The following is a 12,667-nucleotide window of genomic DNA, read 5'->3' on the forward strand; positions in this document are numbered from 1 at the left end:
CTTTTGCTGGGTGGAAAAAGAAAGAAGAAATAATACCAATCGTACAACAAAAGTCTGAACATGGAACAAAAGAGAATAACTCCAAAGATGACTGCAGACTACTTCTTGTCCAGGTTCATAGCTTAGCTTAATTTAGGTCTTTTTATAGAGGAACAGAAAGGAAATATTTTGCAGTGTCACATGTGGTTATAATGGAACTATCTATCCCTGGACTTCTCTTTCTTCTTTTGTTCCCTTGTGCTTTTGTTTCCTGCCTCAGGTTTGGGAAGGAAACGCATTGCAGCTCCAAAACAATGACCGCTATAGTCCTTCACAATGTGTGGGAAAGGTCTGAGAACTTGTTAACACTGGTGGCCCGGCAATATCCTTTCTCTCGTTATGAGAGTTGGCAAGACATAACTCATCCTTATGACTTCACTCCTGCTTTTTCCCAGTGAGTTATCTGCGTGACAAGAACATTCAATAGGCATTTTGTCTGGTGAATGCCAAGTAGCATCTTGAAGACATGGCCATTCTTCAAGTTTTCCGTCAGAGAGGATTTTTAAGAGTTTTTCCTGTGCCTAAACTAAACAAATACTTAGCCAATAATAATGCCATCCATTCTGTCCACCTAGGACTGGTATTTTTACCTTCTCCCTCCCCCCGTCCTAGATATCTACTTGTCTAATCTGGATAGGTATCTACTGGTCTAACCTAGACAGGTAACTAACAAAATGAAATGACAATGAGAGGGACTGTTTTACCAACTTTTAAAGCATCACAGAGAGCAGTCCATGCGACAGTTCATGGGGCTATTTACCCTTAAAAACTCTGTCTTTCAGGGATGATTAGGCATAGAAGATAAATTTCTAAATCCTTTGCAAAACCAGAAAGAAATTAAGCAGTAATCCTTCAAAGAGTGGGAAGATTTCTGTTAACTTTCAAGGACACTGGATCAACTCTCTGGCCACATTATGCAGTCTTGGCTGTCAAGTGGTACTGGTAAATAGTATAAGAGTGTTGAAGACTGCTCAAGTGAACAAGGCAAAGTGCATGTATATGCGTACATGTAACATTGATCCTCTGTGTTAACACAGTAATCAAGAATGTTGTGTGGTTCCCTGGTAAACTGCTGGGTGTACACATTCTTCCTTTTAATTTTTTTTTTTAAATTATTATTACTATTATTACTAAAAGGGGCAGGGCCATCATAGTGAGCCTTCTGTAAACAGTCCGTCAATGTATGCATCTTTCCAGAACATGTGTTTAAGCAAAAGGGAAAAAAATCTTAAGGCTAGAATTTAGTGATACTTATGGTCCTATGAAGATTTGAAAAAGCTCAGTTGAAAAAAAATTGCATACCCGACAGTTCACTCTTTCGTTACCAATTCAAACCAGGCTTAGACTGAAAAAGTGTGAAAGTTGACAATACGGAGTAAAAAAATGAGTCTATAGTAGTAAGCTAGTTGAAGAGATGGGCACATCTCAAAACCTGCCCTTCTAGATAACACAGTTTTCAGTAGAGGCATCTGCTTCTGTCCTTTGTTTTCTCTACTGGAAACACGAGTGAGCTAACTCAAAAAAGAGTTAGCTCAAGGACTGCCATTGCAACTCCCTTTTAGACAGATGTCAAGCATTAGGTAGCCTGTCAGAGCTGGACTTGCAGGCCAATAGTGTTTGGCTGAGTGCACTTAGCTTTATTTGCAACAAAACTTTCACAACTATATTAGAAAGGTTGTTGAAAGCATAAATGGCAATATAACGTACATTGATTCACAGTTTATATTCAGATCCCTTTGAAGCTTCCTAGGAGGGAGATGGAAAACTAAAGTGAAGGTAAATACGAGTGAATTGAGTATACCTTACATTATTACTTTGGGCTGTTCAAGGAATGAAAAGTGTACTCACTGGAAGTGAGAATCTGTTGTCATTAATAAGGGTTCATGACTATGAATTTTCTGTAAAGCTCCTTGTAATTTCCTTCATTTAAATGCGATAAATCTTGATGGAATTTATCTAATTTGCTAGATGACATTTCTGATCTGTGAAATGAAACAATCAGAAAATATTAATCTATTTTAGGGTTTAAGAAAAACTGACCCATGAAAAGAGAGTGCATCATTACTTTCATTCAGTTAGGATGGTGTTGAACTGACTTGAGTACAATATTTAATTATTTGTTCGCCTTTATTATTTTCACCATAGAAATGGAACTGACAACTTGATATAAGATTTTCCCATTTACAGAAAGGACAAAGAAATTATCCAGAAAGTTTAGGTTTACTTTTGATTTATTCAACATTCTTTTATGTTAAAAGAAGCTAGCTTCAAAATGAAAATGCTTTCTGAGCAAAATGCCAAAAATACTTTCCCGTTTGAAGTGTTTTGTCAGGCTAAACACAAATTTGCGAAAGCCCTGGGTTTCCCAGAAACTGGATTCTTTTGCACAACTTCTGCAACTTGTCCAAAAAAATTAAGTATTAGTGTTAGTTTGCACTGATAAGAATGTGAGAGGATAGTTGGGCTACATGTTTCCATTTGCTCATTCTAAGCCCTTTTATGAAGTGTTCAGTTTTAGTGCAGTCATATCAAATTTGAGATATCCACAGATCTGTTCTGAGATCAGAAAGCTAGGAGCATTCCAAGGGTGGTGATGCGTGTGCGCGTGTTCGTGCACATGCATCTTTGGAGGTCTTCTTTGAGGCTGTGAATTGTGATTTCATCCAATTTTGCATAAGCCATTTATTTTTAATGGAAGGTTTGATCATTGACAGAAGAAAAAACTTTCATTAATAAAATAGAGTGCAGAGGATGACTTAATAGGGAGGTGTATGCTAATGTTCGTACACGTGCTTCAGTCCTAGTGTGATGATTTTTATTGTGTTTTTCCTTCCCAAGCAAAGAACACCATGTTCTGTTCAAAAAATTAAAGTTGATAAGACATGAAAGTGTTTCTTCCAGTAGATATTGAACCCACAGGTTCACCATTTATGTTACTCTATCCTACTTTGGAAATTTTCAGAAGTCATCAGTTACAGAAATGATCAAAAACAAGAGCTGTAGCATTACAGAGAAAGATTTCTTGTTTGAAATGAATGAGAATGGTCATTCAAAGATTGCCTCAGTAACATCCAGCTCTGAAGGGCCAGGGAATCATAATGTAATTTCATAGACATTTCAAAAGGTATTATTATGAAAATAATAATAATATGTAGCTCCTCTTAAGAATTTTTATGATCATGAAACTCATGCTGGTTGAAACATATTAGACACTAGCAACAGAGTCAAATATCAAGATATTGGCAGAGCAAGACAGAAAGAAAGACTAAAAGAAAGACCTGGTTTCATTTCCTGTTCTGCAGGAAAATCTCAACTCCAGTAAAATTAGTGGGGTTTTGTACTGTACAAAAAAATTCAGTTGATTCTGGGGTGTTTTGGTTTGGCTGTGTTTTTTTGTTTGTTTTGGTTTTTCCTTTGGTGGATTTTTTTGGTTTGTTTTTTTTTTTTCCTCCCCAATATATGATGCATGAAGAACTTTGATCTGTCTCTTTACATGCATTCAGTAAAGAAATAATGACAGTAGCTACCCCCTGATGTTGATCAGTCAGTTGATTATCTTTGTGGAAAAAGAAATACACAAAAATAAAATAAAACCCACCAGTAACTTTAGGAACTCATTAAATTAGGAAATGCAGATTTGGATAGATTTTGTATAATTAACTAGGACCACGTATTCCTAAATATGTAAGCATCCCATATGTTTTAAAATAGAATGGAATATTTTAAATGGGATATTTTACTTTTTTTAAAAGAAGTCTTTTGAGTATTATCATGTGTGTTGAGGCCAGAGTTTTAGCCGTAATTTCTTTTTTCTCTGCCTACATATATACAAGCCAGATAGCTAACATTGGTTTTGTAATATTTCTAGGTGTTTGTTTTGTACAGCATATAGTCAAACAGACAGGTTAGAGTGTAAGAAGTTCTGCCTCTTTTCCATATTATTTCTCATATGGCCTGTGCCAACAGGATGGGCACAGTATGAGTTTTGCCAGGTTGCTTTTTCATGCTTCCTCCAAAAAGCACTGCTTCTCCTGTAGCATTCTGAAGATAAATGACTTGCATTTCCAAAGTTTTGAGCTTATTACTGTTTGACAGTGGGTGGAAGATACTATTGCATATGATCTTTTTATTTGCAGTAATCTTTCTGAACCCTTGAAAGTGTTTTCCTTGGAAGCCAGGCCGCCAACCAAGAGCAAATCAGTATCTTCAACTTCTTTGTGCAACCAAGTGTAGTTAGCTGTGCTTATACTACTACGATGCACCACAGTAAGCTCTGGACAAGAAAAGGAGCAGAGAGAGAGTATTTATTTTCACCAGTCTGAACATGATATTCTTGACTGGTGAAAACTTTTTTAGCCATCATTCTTAAGAAACTTCAAAAAGCTTGTAAAGGTGATAGGTTGGAGAGAATTTAGTTCTAGATGTATTGAGTGGTTAAACTATATATCCTCTCAAACAGGTGGTTTTGATTGTAATGGAGAGCTTGTGTCATGCTGTAGCTGCTTGGGTATTCTCAGCAGTAGATTTGCTGTGATCTCACAACTCCTGGCCAGAAGTCACACCTCTGAAGTGACCCCTGGGGGAGTGATACAATCTATCCTTCCAAAGATCATCACTGATAATTCCTTTCCAATGTCAGCATACTTCCTTTCTGTCTCTTAATCAGGATGCCGATCTCACAACCCATTCACTAGTGAAGGAGCTGCTATAAGACCATCAGCATTATCATTTTAGTTTATATCAGGAGCTAATTTCTGAAATAAGTCTCCTTTTACACCCCCTTTTTGCAGTTTGTTTGCTCCAAGACCACATTATGAAGTGGAACAAACTGGAGAGCTTTCATGTCAGAAGATGAGATCCAGCCAGGCTCCTCATATGTTCACACCTATTCTCACTCATTGGGCTAGAGCTAATCTGCAGTAAAATCCTCCCTAATGACAACAGTGGAGAACCTGGATCCTCAGGAACTTTTTCTCTCTAAAGATATGCTCCTATTACAATCCACAACTTTCTAATACAGATACAAACAGTATCTCAGCTTCTCGTTGTAAACAGATATATATTGGTGTTTGCTGGAAAGTGGTGACTGAGCAGCTTTTTCCACAATGGTATCTTCCTCACACAACTTTCATCCAGAGCCTGACCCTACTGTATCCACCATCTAAGCATGGATGTTTCCCTCCTTGGCTGCTTCTTTTGATTCAAAGCGAAGGCTACGGCTTCCTTCCTGAGTGACAGCAGACTGACCAGCTGCCACACCTTTTTGCTGATGGATTGAAGTGTTTTTAGGCCTGAGTTGCATTCCCTCTAGCTGCTACTGATGTACACCATTTTTACTAGGCAAGAATAAAGGGATTTAAGGGAAGAAAGAATAAAAGTGAATTGTCAAAGGAAATCCTGCTATTGGTTTCCACTATTTCCTTCTATTGTTGAATGTCGCAGATGCTGAAGTAAATTTTAACCGAGACAGGAATCCCGTATTAACTATTGACATCCAGGTTTGGTCATGGCCAGCAGTTAAATCATTCTTACTTCTTGTTTGAACAGCTGGAGCGTACAGTGGTATTTCAGACATTTTTCTGAGTAAGCATGCATAATATTTCCCACAGGTCACTGTCCTCTGAAATGGGCCAAAAGGATTGAAATAAAAATTACTGAACCTTCCATAAACTCTCTGGCAGCTCTTAAGGAATTGCATAGAACAAGACAGTTGCCAAAGCAAACAACTTATATGAGTGTTATCATTCCCTGCCTTCTCCTCCTCCTGTTTTTAGATTAATTTGTATGCAACATAATTGAATTCCTCCATGATAGTGCTGATTTTGTTCCTAATGAGTTGCCTAGGAAACTTCTGAAAATCCCTCCCAGTCCTGAAATGCTTCTCAAATCACTATCCCCTGAAGGCCTAAATTCAGTGTATGGTGCAATCCCTGTTTTTAAATGTGGTGCTTAAAAGAGGGTTTGAAAACCTCAGTGTGAATCAGTTCTAATGGTGCTATGTCTGTAAAGAGAATCTGTGGTTCTCTTCTACTGACCAAACATGACATTATCCTTGCAGGCTTGATTGATTGTATTTTCTGTGCTTGAACATGAATGCCCTTTACTGTGTGAATGCAGGTCTCAAATGTTCACTTTGATCTGCAGTTTTTCTCACAAAAGCACAAAAATGATCCCAGTGAGAAACCACTCAAAGAAAGAATCCAAGTAATAGGGTTAGCCATTAATACTTGTTAATACACAGCAGATGCAATGAGTTGAAGAGTAGAAAGGCAAGCAGCAGCCCAACTTGTAACAACAGCCAGTGTATAATAATTTTTTTACTTAAGAAAGGGAAAGAATCTAAAAACCGTCTGAACATGGCCTGTAGAGTTTCCCTTCAGAGGATGGTCTCCTAGCTGTGGCAAATCTGCCAGTCCTTGGCCTCCCACTACTCCCTCCCCTACCGCAATTGGCAGCGCAGGGACAAGCAGGGGCCCAGCTGCAACAGGACATACTGAGAGCAGCTACAGGCTCCACCTATGCCAATCTTAACTCTGTGGCTGAAATTACTCAAGATGTTGGCATTTCTGGAAAAGCTGGCCTCAGAAGTTTCCAGTCATCCACCTCTTCCCACCCTGGCGCCTTGTATCCCCCATGCTAGTGTTTACCATACCCTCAGGTTGTACTTCTGTGACAAATTAAACCAATCTGAGTCAGCACAGCCATGGTCTCATCTTAATTCCCCCCTCTGGCTTCCCCACCATCTCTCTTGTACTACTCCGGGCACTGAGAGTGCCAGGAAACCCTACAGAAAGCCCTAATAGGTTTCTGTTAAGTCCTTTGAACCAGCTCCGAGTCACTGGGAACCATCAGCACGAGCATGAGAGGGGTGGAGATCGCAAGAGAAAGGGAGGGAGGAGGGTGGCAAAGCCAATTTAGATTGGTTTAAGCTGTTGAGAAACCTCATCCTCATTGCACAAGAACAGCAGCATGTGGGGCTACTCAGTGAGCTGAATTACTGAAATGATCTACATTAAAAAAATCCCGAACAACTCTTCTCATAAAGAGTTGCACTGGAGTAGCTGAAGGGGCAGCAGACTACCGCAAAGTATTTGTTCCTGCGTGGGTCACTATGGCTCTCAGTACATCCCATAAATTCCATCTCATAAATTTTCTCCAGAGCTAAGTAGTGAATGGGAAATGCAAGATCAGAAAGAAAGAAAGTTAAAAGGCCCTTTTTAAACTAAAAGTTGTAGATTATGATTTGAGTTGGACATGCTTAATTAGAATACTCAATTTAAATAGCCTGTTCAAAGTTATGTATGGAGATACTCTGCACCTCAGTTCAGTTAACAAAACCTGTTGTGCCTTTCAGGAAAGATAATTAACTGTCTTAAATGTGTTCACCAGGAATATTGGAATATAAATCGTCCCAATAGAGTGGGTTGAACAAATTAAAACCACTCAGTTAGAGAGACAGCATGCATACTTAACTTGAGATACAGTAGTGGGCTCTTTGATGTCATTCTTACTGAACCAGCTTCCCCAAATTATTTCTACATTTCATTTTAATGTCTTCATTTATGTTTTTGTGTCTCATTGAAATAAAATCACATTTGTTTTCTACTTTTAGATGAAGCACCTCCTGCCTTGAAACATTTTTATATAAAATATTTATCATTTTGACAGAATTTTAGGCACCAGATCGTGGTGGTTGTTTATTTATGTGAAGGATGGCAGAGCTTTCTTCCTTATCAAGCATACAGATAATCTGAGTGGTTGAACAAATTTTTCCTTCATCTTTCTTTTTGGACGTCTCTATGTGAGGTTAATGTCTTTATGTAAAAATGCTGTGTTTGTAGTTAAATGGATCTTTTGACGTTGTATACTTCCCAAGACAGAGAATATAGCAGGATTGTTTTTAGTAAAGTGCTGCATCTTGTACTTTGACTGTTTCATAAAGACATTAGGACATACCAATTGGCACCATCTAAAATAAACAGAAGAATGGTGTGACTGGTTCACATGCTTTGTGAAGATGCCCTCAGAGCTCCAAAAATAAATGGGTGGCAGCACAGGGCACAGCTATGTCCCAGATCACTTCCCTCATCAGCCCAGACGACTTCAAAGAAACCAATGAAACGCAGAAGTCAGACTTGTGGCACAATGAACTGGAACTGATGCCTTCTACTGAGATTTATAGTTATATATGGGGAAAAAATAAGCCTTTCTGTTCTCTGTCCTAAAAGAAGCAACAGTGACCCTTATAGAAAGACTTATAAAGGGCTGTTAGGTTCTGGCTCCAGAATTCTTCTTTTTTGGGTGGGGGGAAAAAAGAAAGAAGAAACCCTTAGAGGAGGTGATCGAGAATGTGAGCATTTTGGCATTTTGTATTGCACACTTCTGTTTCTTGTCAAACTCTCTTCATTCCTGTTCTATTCATAGAATATTTTACAGGAAAACAAACTGTAATAGTTAGCATCTGAGGAATCTATAGGCAAAGTAGACTTTAAAACATATCTTGAGCCAAACCCCAAACGTACTATTTGTTATGCTAATTTGAATTAATGCACTTTGACAACAAGATTCAGAGTTGCAACAGTTTAAATGTTTAAATAACAGTCTTGTTTGCAGAGTTTGTGAACTTCTGCTGTTCCCAAAGAATTCAAGAAGAAAGCAGAGCAGTGGAGGAGGATTTTTTGCCACACTCATCCCCAGTTCTTACTTGGGAGCAAAAAATCCCCCATAGATAACTCACAGTCTGTGCTTCAAACTTTAAAATATTGCATAGAAGTCACACTGGATAAACTAAACTACAAAAGCTTCAGGATAAGAACGGAACAGGCCATTGGATAGATCCCAACCAAGGAATATTTCTTGCAAGTGTCAGTGGGTGGTAGCTATGCTCTCACCCATTCTAATGAGACAATTTGTTGGGTGACAAAGAATGGGTTCTTCTGGAGAATTTGGAAAAACAATGCCTGTCCTGAGGAGAGTCATTGGTTTACTTTTATCTTCCTTTATTATTGCACAATTAAGCAGGATCTTCATTATCTTTTTAATGTGTATTTTCTCTGGCTGAGTATGGCAGCTCTAGAGCTAATGCAGAGGTTCCAGTTAGTAGTTCTCAAGTGCATATACTTCCTGGGAATTATCTTTATCATATTTGATGTAAATTTGTCCTTCCTAATCTTTGTATTATAATTGTGAATTATTAATATTATAATGTATTTTCAAAGTTGCTGCTGCCCTGAAACATAAAGGAGTATTAAAAAATTACTGACAGAAAGTTATCTTAAGACACAATAAACCATACTTCATTTCCTTTTATACTGTTATATTTTGCTTTTAAATGGTACTTGCTGGCAGTTCTTGAGATTAATTCTGGGAATTTTTTTATTAGAAGCAACCAAGACAAGACAGTAGCACTCAGTCTCACACTGCAGAGCCAAAACAGTGCCTGCCACATCTGCATGAGCTTTTCCAAACTGAATTTTTAAAGTGATTGGGAACAGGCACAGGAGAATGTAGTCTCTGAAGTTCCACAAGACAGGCGGTTGCCTGAACCAAAATTATGCTGATTGTGAAATCAGAGGTTAAAGTGCTGTTCTCTAATTTGCCCAAAGTGGCAGTAAGGATTTTTGTTTCTTAAGTAAACTATCTTTAATCTGACTGAACTGAAATCTGAAAAAAATTATAATAAAGGTGTTCCCAATAAAAGGAAATCTGCAGTAGAACCTTTTGAGCCTGCACTGTGTCAGTGTAAGGGCATGTAGCTGTGTATGAGCATATGCCTGCATGCACTATGAAATGGGGAAGTGTTTGGAAACAATCTTCAGATGTAGCACTTTTTATGATGCTTAAATATTTATGTAAAGTGAAGCTGACTGTGTTTTCTACCTGCAGGTATAACCCAGCTGGGTTACAAAGGAAACAACCACACAAGCAGCGTGTTGTCCACGGCGCTTTGACCCGGGGGATGCTCTGTTGCCTACTGCAGCTTTCACTGATGCTGACTAAAGCTCACTGTTAATTATGATGGGTTAACTTGAATAAAGTTAGCAGGTAAAACTCCTAGACTGAACTGTTTGTTTTTCTTATTGAACTTGAGCTGCAGTGATACTGCTCTAAAAACCTTTGCCAGAGTATGCATATATGAAAATGTATGCATAGATATTTCACATCCTGAATTTTGCTCTCCAAAGTATTGCATGCTCCAAAGGAGGATGAAAGCAGTTGATGATATTTGCATGTTTAGAAGATTAGCTGTCAAACTCTGCTTTTAGTTAAACCACTAATACAGGAATTCTTCATAGATTTTCCATGCAAGTGCTTTGGAGTGGGTGCACAGAAGGTATAGTAATGTCTTTTTTTTTCCTCTGAAAAATAAACTATTTTCTTTCCTTGAAAGCCTGACAGATCTTTAAAATATTCAGTTCCTGTAACACCACTATGTCCCAAAGCTGTCTATATTCTATGGTTCCTACGGTTGATATCGATAACCAAAGTAACATGAACAGTTCTTGATGAGTGATTTTTGCCAGAAAAAAAGTAAGCAGAGCAGAGCTAGTTAATATTCCTAAACAGCTGCTATTCAAAGATAATATAAACCAACATTTAACATTCAGTGAAATACTCTTAGTACTAAAAAAGCTCTTAACATTAGTACATATATGAAAAATTTAGGCAGAAGTGATAACCCACATATTAAAAAATAACTGGTACTCAAAAACCAGGTATGTATATTTTATGAATGCCCCTCTCGAAATTAGAAAAAAACCCAACCCAAACATTAATACATGTTGTTGAGAAATTTTATTTTTAACTATAAATTCTAATTGGTTTGGTGTCTAAGTCCTGAATATAGTGCCTATCTTTTCAACATAGGATTTTTTCATATTTTATTTGGCAATTTTCTACTTTTTTACACATGGCCTAATACTGTATCCCTTGTTTCAGGGAGTGGTAGCTAGCCATATAAATAGCTAGGATTAACTGCATGCCTAAATACTGAAGTGGAACGACTTGCATAAGGAGCTACTGCTCAGTGGGAATAAAACAGAATTGAGTGTAGAATTATTTGTTTATTACTCATCAAGCAGAATTACTTGACCACCCAAATGAAGTCCCTGAGGCAGTATCTGAAAGCCAGCAGTAAAACCCCCAGATTACACTCTTACAAGAGGTCTGTACAGTGGATTTTTTCTTTATTTTTGTTCTGGGCAGTTTTTTTACAGTTTATTAATGTCAGGGTTAAGAAGAGAGCATCTGAACTTAATTAGTGATGCGAGATAATACCTATAATTACAGTATGAAGAGAAGATAAAATATCTTTGTACATACACGTGGTTGTCTTATTACTGCAGTAATTAACCCACATATAAAAGGACTTTTCAGACCAAACTCTTGAAGGCAAATTTGGATAGCTTTCTTAAACTATAAGAACCTCACTGGAGCCACCCAGCTTCCTCTGAAGTCAACGGAAATTTAGCCCGCAACTTCAGTGCAAGTAAACAATGAGATAGTTTGGAAAACAAAATTAAAATGTCGCCTTTAGTGAGTCACAAAATCTTGAATCAAACTCCAAGGGAGTCTTCACATCCTTCAGTCTCCATGTAAGTGTACAAAGCAGAACCTTTTTTACTTCTTCCTTGTCTAGGAGAATGCTGAGATAAGGAGCAGTGTTATAATACATCCCCATGTGTGAACCATTAGCAAATGTCCATGCTCTTGTACCTGCAGCTCTGATTCTGCATTCCAGCCTTTTTGAGCCTGATAATCTCATTTACGGCCAGAGATGTGGGTATTCAAAACCTAGATTGATGCAGAGGTCTGGTAAAACTGATTTATAGTTGCCTAAATTGTACCTCCCTTGTATTAAAGAGCTAGGAAAAAAAATTGCAGTTTTTATACTGTAAATGTCTTCCCAAGATGTTTTTCACTGTCCTGAACAAAGAAGTACTATGGTTCATAAAATTTTGAGAGTATTTCTTGGAATAAGCATAGAGAGAACGTGGGATTCAGCAGTTAATGACAGCATAATCTTTCAGAGTGAGAGATCCTTTCTTTGCAAGATATAATGAGAAAACATTTTGTCACACAATATCTCTTGTTACTTAGAGGGTGAAAAATGTTCACATCAGGGTAGAAGACAGGAGAAAACATGACTGGTGTGGAGTTAAATCCCCTGTGAAAGTACTATGGGAAAAACCACTTCAATAAGTGCTCAATTGTGCAAATAAGGATTTCATCCACTAGTCTGCCATGGTTTCTCAGAATGCAACAGCAGTTCAGTTTGAATATATTTTGCATATATCTGAGTGCTGCGTACTAGTTGTCAAGGCTCTCTCTTCAGACAAAGCCTTATTGTTTATTAAAATGTTTCATAAGTCCTTGTTGTGGGAGCAACAAACCTCTCCTCTCCACCAAAGCCAGATCCCATTCAAAGCACAATTTGGAATGCTTGTCCTTGTTAATTTAAAGTACAGAATAGCCTCTCTGTGGTCTGTAGTAAAAGTCCATCTGAATGTAGTGCCTTTCCCCTAAGCTTAAATGGGTCGTGGTGTTTTGTGTCAAAATAAAAGCATTGCACTGACCCTGACCCTCTGCTCTGGCCAAGCAATTTTTCTGTACAGAAGTGGAGGAGAGT

The sequence above is a fragment of the Psittacula echo genome (genome assembly GCF_963264785.1).
Source record: "Psittacula echo genome assembly, chromosome: 2".
NCBI classification, from domain to species: Eukaryota; Metazoa; Chordata; class Aves; order Psittaciformes; family Psittacidae; genus Psittacula; species Psittacula echo.